Source organism: Lathyrus oleraceus, chromosome 4 (assembly GCF_024323335.1).
Source record: "Lathyrus oleraceus cultivar Zhongwan6 chromosome 4, CAAS_Psat_ZW6_1.0, whole genome shotgun sequence".
Lineage (NCBI taxonomy): Eukaryota > Viridiplantae > Streptophyta > Magnoliopsida > Fabales > Fabaceae > Lathyrus > Lathyrus oleraceus.
This window is the reverse complement of record NC_066582.1, coordinates 14,294,142-14,309,055: the sequence shown is the minus strand read 5'-3', so window position 1 is coordinate 14,309,055 and position 14,914 is coordinate 14,294,142.

The window sequence follows — 14,914 nt, the reverse complement described above, 5'->3', positions numbered from 1 at the left end:
TATTTCATAGATTAACCATAATTTTCCAAATTAGTTAATATCCTATAATTAACCCTATTTTTTATATTATTTATATTAACCAATTTAAAAATTAATTTATAATTTCAATATGCATAATTATAAAATTAATCTTAATCTCAACTCTTATTGCATATTTTTTTGTATTTTCATTTCAGATTGATTATAATTATTATTTGAGAATAAAATATTTATTTTATCTTATTATTAGTTAGAAACTAAACAACTCCCTTTATTTTTCTTAATATAAATTATAAATAATTAAAACTTAATTTTTTAGATTTATTCAATTTAGTATAATCTGACGTATGTATTTTATTGAGAAATTGTATGGTTTTGAAACATGACGTTGTTAGTTAAAAAAAGATTTATGATATAGATTTTATGATGTTTTTTAATAATATTTATGAGATTTGTTTAAAGGTTTGAAATATGGTTTGAGTTTAATTTGAAAGAAATTGTGATGTTTGGGTTTGAAACTTAAACAAAGTATGGATTTTCTTAGATTTGAATATATTAGGATTTTATTAAAAAAACTTTGGTTCATGTTAAAAAATTATTTTAATTCATGGTACTTGTTAAAGAAAGATTTTAAAAAAAGATTTACAAAAATTGATTTTTATTTTTAAAATGCTTTATGATATTAGTAAAAAAAAATTGCTTAAAAAATTGCTTCAAAAGAATTTCTTTATTTATTTTTAAAAAAAATGTCTTATGAAATTAGTTTAAAAATCTGATTAAAGAATTAACTAACGAATTTAAAACATAATAAAACATGAGACATCAGATCGAAATAAAATATTCACCAAACATAAACCATTCAAGCAATTCTATAAATCAGGTATTAAGAGAAGTCAACCTAAGGGAAAGATATCGTTCCCGATGAAAATATAATATTCACTTTTTTATTTCCTCTTGCTCTTTACGTCTTCGATCCCAACCTTCTCACAATTTTTCTTCTTTGTGTGCGCCCTTTTAGAAAAGATCGATGATGATGATGATGGAGCTTTAAGATTTCGGTGTTGTTGTTCTTCGGTATGAAGAACAACAACTTTTTAGGATATGATTTTAAATTGTGGATGAGAAAAAATGTGGGTTAAATCAGGTTAAAAAATTAAATGAGATTGTCTATTTTTAAAATGAATTAATTTAACCTATTTTCCCTATTTCTTAAAGCCTAGGGCAATGAATCTGGATGGATTCATGGTTTGGTGAATTTAGATAAAAAATTATTTTAAATAAATAAAAATAAGCTAATTACCTAATAGTAATAAAAAATTTGATTTTTGATTTATTTCGAGATTTTATTCATAAAATCATGATTTTAATGAAAAATAATATTTAAAATATGTTTTATATAAAAATACGAAAATTAATAATTAAATGATAAAAAATATTATTTTTGTAATTTTTTATGATTTAAAAACAAAAAAAAAAGTTAGAAGTAAAGAAAAACAAATAAAAGAGAAAATGCACTAAAAGTGAGAAAAATGATATTCAAACTCATGATCTTCCCCTTTTAACTCCTTGTACTCCTTTTGGAACCAACTACATCATTCCATTTATTCAAAATAAAACAACATTAGAGAATATATAATAATAATCTTAATAATAATACTAATAATCCCATTATGATCCTAATTAGATAATATCAATTAATGATAATTTGATTAATAAAAAAATTAATTTAACCATAATTAATCCCAATATTAATCTATTCATAGATAACAATAATATAACTTAATATTAATAGGTAAATAAAATAAAAATAATACTAATATTAATTTATCCCAATTTAACTAATAACTTTATTATAATCTATTCTACCCTGCTATTATAACAAAAAATCCCCCTAATTATTATTTTTTACTAATATGTTTTAATAAGATAAAATGCCCTAATTACCAATGGTAATATCCCTCTAGCATAACTCCCCAAATTATTACGTTCCAAACAACATCCATAAATTAAAACGAATCCCTATGAGGGACTAAGAAGTCAAAATTACCCTCCTTTGACTTTTTAGGTCATTGGGGTTGACCAGATGCCTTATAAAGGATTATGAGCATGTCAATGACCTAGATTCTATGTCAATAACAAGAAAGGAATAGTGGTCAAAATTTGAGATACGACACACACAATAAAACATCACAAAAAAACATTAGTTTCCCTAATGTACCTTGGGTATACCTCTCACACTCAATCTTTAGAGTTGAACACCAAAATAATGGTTTCTTGGTAAATGGTTTAAGATGACGAAATACATCTAAATAATCTCATACAACATAGCTAAAAATCTCACAACAACAACATTCTGGAAATTTATTCACAAGGTTGAATCAAGGAGAATGTGTTTGTGAATGGAGAAACTCTCATAGTTTTTCTCAAGCTTTTTGAAAGTTTGGGTATGGATCTAACTAAATCTCACTTTAGAAGAAAATCATTGTGAGACTTCTCTTTCTTGACGAAATTGACAGGATTAACTAACCCATCAATTCTTTCATGAAAAATTAATCGAAAGAGACACAAAGGATTTAAATAGGTGTTAGAGTTTATACACCAAAAAATTGAGTAAAAACACAAGATGATTAGAGTTAAATCATGAGATTGTGATTTGAATCAAAGAATGTGTGGTTTGAATAAAGGTAGTAAAATGAGGAATTTGACACTTTAATTTGATTCAAGATATGCGTTTATGATATGATTCAAGTTAATGCATGATTCAAATCATAATTTTATTTAAAGAGTTATGACTTCACATGATTCGAATCAAAAGTCTTGTGATTCGAACCATACACATCCCTGTTTCGAATCAATGGTATGTTAGAACAAGATTTGATTCTGCATTTATACCTTTGAGTTTTAATGATAACAATGTAGTATTTGTGTGACAATAATTTTGGTACTTTAATGGTTTATTATTGTGTAACTTTAACAGTGAGTTCTGATTCTGAGTTTATGACGTGCTACGTTATCAGTTTCTGAATATTTGTTCTGAATTTCGCTTCTGCGTTGACTCACTTATGAGAAGTTTTGAAAGATGTTATGTTGTTGCTGCATGTTCTTCCCTCTTCTACACTGATTCACTCATGAGAAGTTCTAAAAGATGTTATGTTACTACTGCAATGTTCTTTCTACTTCTGCGTTGATTCACTCATGAGAAGTTATGAAAGACATTATGTTGTTGCTGCAATATTCTTTCTGCTTCTACTTCTGGATGTTTCTCTGATCATTAAGCTTTTGAAGAATGGCAAGCTTCTGAAATTTTGTTACTTAACTGAAGACTCTAAAGATCTCAAGCCAGATGCTGACGCTGTTAAGGTTCTCACTGAAGATTCTGATTTTAGCTATGTGTTTCTTCTTTTCATGCTTCATCCATTTTTCATCAGAAGCCAATAAATTTGAAGATAAGATTAAGTGGATATGTGATCAAATAGTATATGGTACAAATAAAAAATATCCCTTCTACTCCTGAAAACATGGACGAATGACAATACTATTTTTCGCACCTGTCATTAATCCACTAGTGGACAACTCCTTTTTGGTATCTTGGATTTGCCCTCCAATGGTCCCTTTCTTGTGCTATATAAGTAGTACTTGGAGACTTGAATAAATCCAATGCAATAATTTACAAGACTGTTTTCTACGGGAAAAAACTCTCAACTTTGTGGATACGTTTCTTTAAGTAATTGTATTTCATTTGTGTAAAATCTGCTTGTGTAGAAGCAACTTGTAACACAAAATTTGTATTTCAAGCTTGTTTGTTTGATTTCCTTAAGGAGACTAAGTTATAGTTGGATCCTTGAGAATACAAAGAATATTGTTCTTTGTGATTTCCTTAAGGAGACTAAGTTGTAGTCAGATCCTTGAGAAGACAAAGAAAGTTGTTCTTTGTGATTTCTTTAAGGAGACTAAGTTGCAGTCGGATCCTTGAGAAGACAAAGAAAGTTGTTCTTTGTGATTTTCTTGTAATTTGTTTGATTATAGTGTATTAAGACCTTATGTATAAGGCAAAATCACCCTGGCAGGTGGATTAGAGTAGCTTTGGCTTCAAGCGAACCAGGATAAAAATCCATGTGTCTTTCTCTCTTTATTCTTTTGATTGTGTGGATTTTTTGAGTAGGTAAAAAGCTTTTGTTTTTAAAACTCAATTTAAACCCCTTATTTCTTATGCTTTTTGCACCTTCAATTGGCATCAGAGCTCCGACTCTGATTGTGATAAAGTTTTATCAACACTTCACCGTGTTCAGTATCGATCTAGTTTGTGTGTGAGAAACAATGGTTGCTACTAACAACAACGAGAAAGATCACTATAGTGCTAAACCACCAGTCTTTGATGGTGAAAAGTTTGATTATTGGAAAGACATAATAAAAAGTTTCTTTCTGGGATATGAGGTTGATCTTTGGGATCTTGTAGTCGATGGCTACATTCACCCAGTAAATGATGAAGGAAACAAAGTACCAAGAAATGCTATGACAAATCAACAAAAGAAGGATTGCAAGAATCATCATAAGGATGTAACTATATTTCTTAATGATATCTCTTATATTGAGTGTGAGAATATAACAAATAGAGATTTTGTCAAGTCTATCTTTGATTCTTTAAGAATAACTCATGAAGGGAATGCTCAAGTTAATGAGACAAAGACTTTTGCCTTAATCCATAAATATGAGGCATTGAGAATGGAAGATGATAAAACCGTTGAGACTATGTTCTCAAGATTTCAAATGCTTGTCACAGGACTCAAGGTTCTAGACAAAGGGTATTCTACGGCTTACCATGTCAAGAAAATCATTAGAAGTCTCCCTAAAAAATGGACACCTATGGTAACTGCCTTGAAGTTGGCAAAGGACTTCAACAATATTAGTCTTGAAGAACTTGATAGTTCTTTGAGAAGCAATGAGATAGAACTCGAGGAAGATAAACCTCAAAAGCGAGGTAAAAATGTTGCCTTGAAGTCCAAGCCTGAGAAGACAATGGCTTATTGTAGCGGGGTATTCGTTACCATTAGAGATATTGACTAAATCCAAGGTAAACCATACAAGTCGAGTCGCCACCGCACTTCTATTTATCCAAAGGAATGGTTAGAAAGCGAACAAAAACCTAAAACTTTTATCGAATCAAAAACTAGTAAAAATATCAGAGATCTGGGTAAGGAGGTTGGTTATGCAATGGGAAGGTTTTAAGCACCCAAAATATCCTAGGTACTCCTAGGGAGCCCTTTTCATAAGTGTTGTTCTAGTCTAAAGGGTGTAGGTATATCTAAAGTACTATTTACTAAAAGGAAGGTTAAAAGAAAATGACCCGCAGGGATGTCGCATCCACTGCCTACGTATCTCATCTGAGAATCAGAGTCTTCGTAGCTCGGCTACCTACGGGTTAAAGAGAAGTGTGCTCGGTAAGACATCGCGTCTTATGCCTACGTATCTCATCTGGAATGAGAATCAGAGCAAAACGTAGTTCGGCTAACTAGGGGTTAAGGATTGCCATCTGAACATGGACTTACAAAAGAGGACACCAGTTGTGTCAAAGGAGGGTGGGCAGTGTGTTCAACGTCCTAGCAGTAGGTGTCGCAGCTCGCTGAATCGAGTCTTAGGCAGTTACCTCTTTGCAATAGAACGGACTGACATGCCACAAGATCGGAGACGCACAGAAGGTCTAAAAGTGGGGAAGCTCTGCTCTAGAGTTGTCATGCAATATGGACCTATGTGTTAGGATTTACAAAGGGGAACATCTACCTAATGTTAGCATGCAAAGAATAAGGGAATTCTACCTATGTTATCATACAAAGGGTTTTACTTAATGGGTGCTACCTAAACGGAACAAGAGTCGACTGATGGAGCGCGGAGAAGAGTTACAGATAAGGGTAGATGGCGATGCCGGAGGCAATCGACTTATAGGTAGATAGCGATGCCTGAGGCAATCAACTTACAAGAGGATGGATGAATGTGTGCTGGTTCTGTTAAGTTTTGAAAATGATTACTCGACGTTGGATCGAGCTTTTGATCTTATTTTGAAATGGTTATCGGATGTTCGTTTTAATTCTTGTATTAACAGGTGACTAAAGAAATAAAGAAATAAATATTATACACTTTATGGGAGAGGGGTACATTTGTTATGAATGGGGATTGTTCATGGCAAACAAACAATAAGAATATATGCCTCATACATCATACAAGTAGGCAACAGTTATCAATCAGATCGGATAAATAAACAATATATAATCAAACCAAAGAATCAAATAATGGAGCATTTAAACAATGCATGGGAGTATGAACATGTTAAATAATCAAGCAATAGAAAGCATGAATGAGAGAAACAAGTATAAAAGATAACAGATGAATCAAACAGATGAAAATATGCACACGAAGGGTCCACTGAATAATTTAATCAGGAAATGAGGTAAGGATCAAATAAAATCAAGGTAAAAGGCCTCTAAAATCAAGAAAATTATGAAAAATTAAACTAAATAAGGTGGGATCAGGACATCATCATCCCCCAAAAAGATTTTAAAAATAATGAAAATTGGTACGTGAATTAATTAAAATAAAATAGAAGTCAAATTAAAAGTCAACCAACCAAACTAGGTCAAAAATAAATCCAAAATAAATTGAAAATGCGAGATAAAATTAGAAGAAAAGGTCAGGTTGACCATGAGACAATGGTCAACCTTCATCCCAAAAATCAAATGCTAACAATAATTTTAAGTCATAAAAATAAAATCAATAAAAAAAAGTGTGTTAAAATGGACCATTTAGAATAAATAATTAAAATAAAATATTAATATTAAAAAAATACGAAAATAAAAATTATATAAAATTAAATAAAACGTTAAAAAAAGTGAAACATATTTTCAGGTAATTTTATGGACGAATAAAATATTTTAAATAAGAAAAAGAAATATGAAAATGGAAGGATTAACAGTGATGAACATGGTAAGCAAGCGTAGATATATCAAAACATGGCCATGGAAGAGATGATTACCTAATGGAAAAATAGAAGTGGAATGGAATCTGATATGTGATGAAGCTTTGCCTCCTTGCCACGAAATTCCAATGCTTCTTTAGGGTTAGGGTTTCAACTTCTTAAATAGGGTGGATTAGGTGTTCTCATGGGCTTTTTAATAAGTGATTTATCCATAAGAATAAAAGTGTGAAGTGAGGTGTAAAATGTTGTTATTTTGGGCCAAACTTAAGTGAATGGATGTCCAATGCATGGCCAAAAGAGGTAAAAAACGTGACTGGTTTGTGCAGCATGCTTAGAAAATCTGCCTAGAAAATCAAGTCATGGTGCCCACTTTAAATGAATGTATCTCTCAAACCATGGATCCAAATAAGATGATTCCAAAAGGATGTGAAAGAGGACATGGCAAGGTACAATTGTTGTGAAGAAAGTATTTTCAAATAATTCCTTGAAGTGCAAGAAAACTGGCCAAGAAGTCTTGACAAATTTTGAAGATTTTGGACTTAGAAATTTTTCTAAGTGTCCTAAAAAAATGTCTCACTTTGACTAAGCATAAATTTCTCAATTCTAATCCAAATGGAGAAAACTTTATATCTATAGAAAGCTTGGAATAATAGGAACAACTTTCATGTTGTATAAATTTTCAAATGGAGCTTTTATCTTGATGCAAAATAGGCTTAAAGTGAGTGCAACGATCATGAAAACTTGCCCTAAATGGAAAGTCAACCATTTCCAAATTAAGTAACTTTTTCAATTCCTGATTAAATGATGAATCCATGATCCAACCTTGATCAAATTTCACATGTAGGATCCCCTAGGCATGGATTTTGAGATTCCACTCTCAAAATGTCAGGAGTTGACTTTTCTGGCCCCACAGTTGACTTTTCCCAAACTGTCTGATTCCCGATTCCATTGATCAATTGAAGCACTTCTAGCTCAAATAAAGAGCTGATTTTTTGTATGTAGACCCTTGTGGACATATGGAGGGCCATGGAAAAGAGTTTCACCCAAAGAATCAGAAATAAACTGATTTTATACCAATCCCTAGTTTTAGGGCAAAATGATCAGGAACTGATTGCACTGATTGCCAATGGATCTTTCTAAGATAATTGTGAATCTTCCTAGACCAAGATGCCTCTCTAATCATGACATGGATGAGCTCCTCTACTTCCAACCAAACATTGCCTGTTGCAGGTAGCCATGAAACCCTAATTTCTAATTAAATCCAGATGAACACTCTGATAGCTTTGAATCCTTCACTGATGAACTGAGGACCATAATAAGATACTTGGACCCCCATGAGACCCTTGAGACTTGTATACTTAGAAAATGAAGTCCAATTCTCAATCTTGCTTTGTGTGGGCTCCTTCTGTTAAGGAGTGATCGATCAAAACCTGATCTCCATGTCACTAATGCAGTATGCAATGAGTATGACCTAATATGATGCTAATGAAGTGTAAAACATAATCCCATGCTTCCAGGAAAAATGAAGGGTAAATTTTGGGGTATTACACTTATCAAGCTAAGGAAGAATCAAAAGAAGGAGATCTGATGAGGAACATGCCAATGTTGCATTGATGGAAACTACAGCTGATCCTGAAAGTTCTAAAGAACCAGAAGACAAGATGTTGTCAAAATCAGAATCATACTCGAATTCTGAAGAGGTATTTTCTAAACTATCTCATTCTGATTTAGAGTCACGTCTCTCTGAAATGTTGGAAAAATACCAAAGTCTTTAGAGTAGGTACAAGGACCTTAAATAAGCCCAAGTAATTGCTTATGAAACTCGTAGTGAGCTTGAGAAGGATATTTCTTCCCTAAACGAAAAAGATATTTTCTTTAGAAAGTAACAACTCTGCTTTGAAAAGCAAAATTTTAAAATTAGAGGAAGAAATAGTCTCAGAAGCTTCTAGTACTGATTATGTCATCAGATATGACATATCACTCCAGTACTTTCTGGCTAAAAGCATAAATAGAAGCAAAATGACCTTCATGATCTACATATTTAGCATAAATGGCAAGAAAGGTATAGGTTATACAAAAACTAGAAAACCTGACGAAAGTCAGAAGGTAAAATCGAAACCTCTCTAAGACCATCTCGTGCCTGCTGGCACTGAGTTTGAATGTTTTGCACAGACACAGAAACCTGCACAGACACTAAAGAAAAACACAGTTCTGAAACCCAAGTATCATGCATAAATTTCCCTTGATTATCATGCTGCATCTAACAAAAGAGGACCTAGAAAGTGGCTGGCTAAGGATAAGATCATTTATATTGTAGACATCCTTAGCAACTCAATTGAGATATCAATCATGGTATCTAGACAGTGGATGCTCGCGACACATGGTGGGCATAAGGCATATGTTTCAATATTTAGAACTTAAGCATGGAAGCTTCGTTGGTTTTGGAGGAAACCAGAAAGGGAAGATCAATGGCTCTAGAACTATTGGTAATGATAAACTCCCTTCTATTACTAATGTCCTTTTGGTCGATGGTTTGATGCATAACTTATTTTCTATCAGTCAACTTGGTGACAATGGTTATGATATCATTTTTAATTGAAAGTCCTGTAAGGTTGTTAGTCAAAAAGATGGCATAATCCTTTTTAACAAAAAAAGGAAGAACAACATTTATAAAATCAGACTTTCTGATCTTGAGGATCAAAATGTAAAATGATTAATGTCTATTAATGAGGAGCAATGGGTATGTCATAGATGTTTGGGCCATGTTAGCATGAGAAGGATTTCTCAGCTAAATAAGCTTGGATTAGTTAGAGGCTTATCCAACATTAAGTTTGCTTCAGATGCTCTTTGTGAATCATGTCAGAAAGGCAAGTTTTCTAAAACTTATTTCAAAGCAAAAATTGTTGTTTCTACCTCTAGATCGTTAGAGCTTTTGCATATTGATTTGTTTGGGCCAATGAAAACCGCCTCTATTAATGGTAAGAAGTATGGATTGGTCATAGTTGATGACTACAGTCGTTGAACATGGGTAAAGTTTTTGAAACACAAGGATGAGTCACATTTTGTATTTTCTACCTTCTGCTCACAAGTGCAAATAGAGACGGATTTCAAAATAGTCAAAGTCAGAAGTGATCATGCTGGCAAATTTGAAAATAAGAGCTTTGAAAATCTTTTTGATGCAACTGGAATTTCCCATGATTTCTCTTGTCCTAGAACTACACAACAAAATGGGGTTGTAGAAAGGAAGCATAGGACTTTGCAAAAAATGGCCCGCACCATGATCCAATAGAATGATATGGCTAAGCATTTTTGGGCAGAGGCAGTTAACACATCATATTATATTCAGCACAAGATTTCTATTAGACCTATTTTGGGGGAAGACTCCTTATGAATTGTGGAAGAACGGAAAGCCCAACATTTCGTATTTCCATCGTTTTGGCTGTGATTGCTTTATGTTAAACACTAAAGACAATCTTGGCAAGTTTGATTCTAAGGCACATAAGTGCTTATTGTTAGGATATTTTGAATGCTCAAAAGGATATAGAGTCTTTAACACTGAGACATGAAATTTCGAGGAATCAATTCATGTTAGATTCAATGATAAGCTTGACCCTGAAAAATCAAAGCTAGTTGAGAAATTTGAAGATATGAAGATCAAATTTTCATAATAGATAAAGACTCAGAAGGCAAAGAAAAAGACTCAGAAGGCAAAGAAAAAGACTCAGAAGCAACTCAACTAGAAACTCTTGTTGGTCTAACTCATCAGAAGAAGAGTAGACCAAGAACTTCTCATTATGAAGAATTGATTATGGGAGATAAAGACGCACCATCTAGAACTCGATCCTCGTTCAAACCTTATGAAGAAACTCTTCTGGGTTTGGTATCTTTGATATAGCCCACATCTATTAATGAGGCTCTTCTGCATAATGAATGGATTTTGTCTATGCAAGAGGAACTGAATCAATTTACCAAAAACAACATTTGGGATCTTATTCAGAAACTAAAATATGTCCATGTCATTGGAACCATATGGGTGTTCAGAAACAAGCTCAATGAGAAAGGTGAATTCGTCAGAAATAAGGCTCGATAGGTAGCACAACGTTATAGTCAACAAGAAGGTATAGACTATACAAAAACCTTTGCACCAATTTCGAGGTTAGAGTTTATTCGTCTTTTAGTTTTGTTTCCAGTAACTCATAACATCATTATGTATCAGATGGATGTTAATAATGCATTCTTGAATGGGTACATTTTTGAAAAAGTGTATGTGCACCAACCACCTGGTCTTGAAAGTTCTCAAAACCCAGATTTTGTTTTCAAACTTAAAAAGTCGTTATATGGTCTAAAACAAGCTCCCAGAGCTTGGTATGAAAGACTAAGTAACTTCCTTTTGGAAAATGATTTTACCAGAGGTAAAGTTGACACAATGATCTTTTGCAAAACCTTTAAGAATGATGTTATGGTTTTGCAAATTTATGTTGGTGATATTATATTTTGTTATGCTAATGCTTTGTTGTGCAAATATTTTATTAAGTTAATGCAGGTAGAATTTGAAATGAGTATGATGGGAGAACTTAGGTTCTTTCTGGGGATTCAAATTGATCAACATTCAGAAGGAACGTACATCCACCAAAGCAAATATACAAGAGAACTTATGAAGAAGTTTAACTTGTCAAAATGCAAGCAAACAAAAACTCTAATGCATCCTACATGCATTCTGGAGAAGGAAGAGGTAAGTAGTAAGGTAAATCAGAAGCTATTCAAAGGTATGATAGGTTCTCTCCTTTATCTAATTGCTTTTAGACCTGATATTTTATTCAATGATTATTTGTGTGCTCGCTTCCAATCAGATCCTAGAGAGATTCACTTAATTGTTGTTAAGATAATCTTTAGGTATCTGAAAGGTACTACTAATATTGTTTTTTTTATAGAAAATCAAGTGAATATAAGTTAGTAGGTTATTATGACGCTAACTATGCTGGAGACATAATAGAGAGGAAAAATACTTATGAAAGTTGTCAATTTTTTAGAGACAATATGATCTCATGGTCTAGCAAAAGGCAGTCAACAATTGTGCTTTCAACAGCCGAAGCTAAGTATATCACAGCTTCTTGATGCAGCACTCAGATACTCTGGATGAAAAGTCAGCTTGGAGATTATCATATTTTTGAGAGTAACATTCCCATTCTCCATGATAATACTTATGTTATTTGTTTATCTAAGAACCCTATCTTGCATTCTAGTGTTAAACATATTGAGATTAAAAATCATTTTTTACGTGACTATGTTTAGAATGGTATTTTCCATTTAAAATTTGTTGATGCAAACCATCAATGGGCTTATATCTTTACAAAAACCCTTACTAAGGATAGATTCATTTTCATTCTGAAAAACTTATTCATGGACTCCTGTCCAGAATGAAAAGATGTTATCAAAATGTTAAACTTTCAAAACTCTTGATTAGGTTTTGAGAATTCATTGTTGTTTGATTTTGAGACATGAGCTTTATGAAGTGAGGAAGGGTCATGAATCAAAATGGTTCTGATCAGAAGCAATCTTATTGATTTGTCTTCTTGATCCTAAACAGTTATTCCATTTAATGATTGTCATTTTGTTTGATATCATGTGATTCTTAGTGGTGATAGGTGTCCCACTTTTTGAGCATGCGTGATGATGACGTGACACATTGGGTTTCTCCTTTTGGGAACTAGGTTAAAAAATTTACGTTTCCCTACATGACGGTGTATCTCTTGTTTTCATAATTACTAAAATATTTATAGAAACCCACTTCACTCACATTTCACCATACACTCACTTTATTCCCACACTTTTACTCTTTTGAACTGCCAACCTCTATGCAACTGTTCATTTGTCCATCTTCTACAATGGCTTAAAATCAATAACGATAAGGATAAGGAACTTCTGAACCACCGAAGAAGAAGAAGAAGGTGACAATGGTTCTGGATGATGTTCCTCTGAGTGAGCTTCATAAAGCAATGATTCTAAAGGATACTTCTGGTGTTACCCAACAGTCATCCAAGGTCTCCAATTCACCCATCCTTGGTAAGTCTTCTACGGCCAGAACTCTTTTTATTTCCGATCCTAATGTTTCTGCAAGTGTATTACCAACACCACCACCTCCACCTCCATCTCATAAAACCCTCTCAATTAAAAAACCAATAATTTCATCTCAACAACAACAACAACAATAACAACAACAATAACAACAACAACATTTTGGTTATATAACCATTTTAGAACATGTTATAGAAACTCCTATATTTTTTTAAACTCAGTTACAACAACAACAACAGAAGCCACAAACACCACCTCCTCCACTAATTCAATCTTAACTCATTCTACCACCATCTCTAAACGTTTTTGCTCCTCAACGAAATAAGCTAAATGAGCCACCCAGAAAATCTCCTTCGAGAGATTCTGGTGACCAAGAGTCTGAGGGAACTCCCAAAGGCTTGTTCAACTTTGGACCAGATCACGTTGTGTCTAATTCTGATAATGGACAATATATAAACCTTCCCTCTCGTGTTATTCCAAATGTCTATGGTCATGGCTTTTACCTTACAATCACTGATGTTTCTGTCAAATATCATAGCCAACCAAAACCTAAAGAACCCAATGTTCGTAAGATTATGAAGAAATTCGAATCAGATTCAAAAAGTTTTCTTCACACTGCTATGTGGACTGGTGTTCTATCCACTAATCCATCAGAAAGTGATGCGACCTGGGAAGCATATCAGAGATGGGTTAACTCAAAAATTTAGAAGCTGAAGAACTTTGGATACAAAGTTTCTGAAAGGAGTTTTTGTTCAAGGTTTGAACATGCAATGGAAGCCTTACAGTTACAACGTGCTCCACTATGTATTCATGAAATTGAGGAAGTAGCAACAGAGATTGAGGAAGCTTCTGGACATCCAGATGCTATCATGGATGATACTTCTACTAAGCTAGACAGAGGAAAGCATGTAGTGTCTGAAGATCAACAGCAAGCTCAAGACAGTGTGCCAAAACAATAAATTGTTGTTTACGAGAATCAAAATGTTGTTGGAACTTCTTTTGGGGTAATTCCTGAAGTGATTATGAAGACTCTCACTGGAATAAAGGAAGAAAGTTCCATTGTCAGACATCGCTTGGATATGCAGGATCTTCTATTCTAAATGATTTTCTCTAAATTGCCACCTCCTACTCCACCATAAAATCCTTAGTTTTTCAAAATAATTTATGCACTTATGTGCTATTTCATCTAAGTGTTTTTGTATCTGTTTTGCAAACTTTTGTACTATTGTGCCTTCTTGTATTTTGGTATTAATAAAATCATGTTGTTTCCTTAATTTATTTTGTCTAAGTCTTTTTGATCGATGACAAAAGGGGAGAAACGTAATTGATTTTGATATACCTATGTTCGTGAATCAGAACCCAAACATTTTCAAATGTTTCTGCTAACAACTACTTCGAAGAATAGTTTGTTAATTGTTTTTCAGGAAAAGTCAAGAACATCAGAAGCTCTTTAGTTACCAGTTTTTAAAGAAATGGTTAACTCTATGAGTCTAAAGTTTTAACTTCACTGGTTACGAAAGACTTCCAACCAGATATAACTAGACATCAAGTTAGGAGGAATTGTGAATTCCATGTTAACCAGAATTGATTCAACCAGGTTTTAAGGTTTTAACCGGGTTGTGAAGCTCTTTAAAAATGGTTTGTAACCAAGATTTGAAGATCTTTCAAAAAAGAACCAGGCTATGAAGCTCTTTTAAAAAGAGTCCAACCAAGCTTCTGAAGTGAAGTTAATAAGAGTGTTGACTTTAACAACCAATATTCTGGATAACTTCAAGCAACTTTTGAAGACAAGCCATTTTATGATAGAAGATCATTCTGGTTCTGTAAAAAGGTTAATAAGGAAAGTATTCTTTCATTTTGATTTTATCTTTTTAGGATTGTACGTCTCAGGGA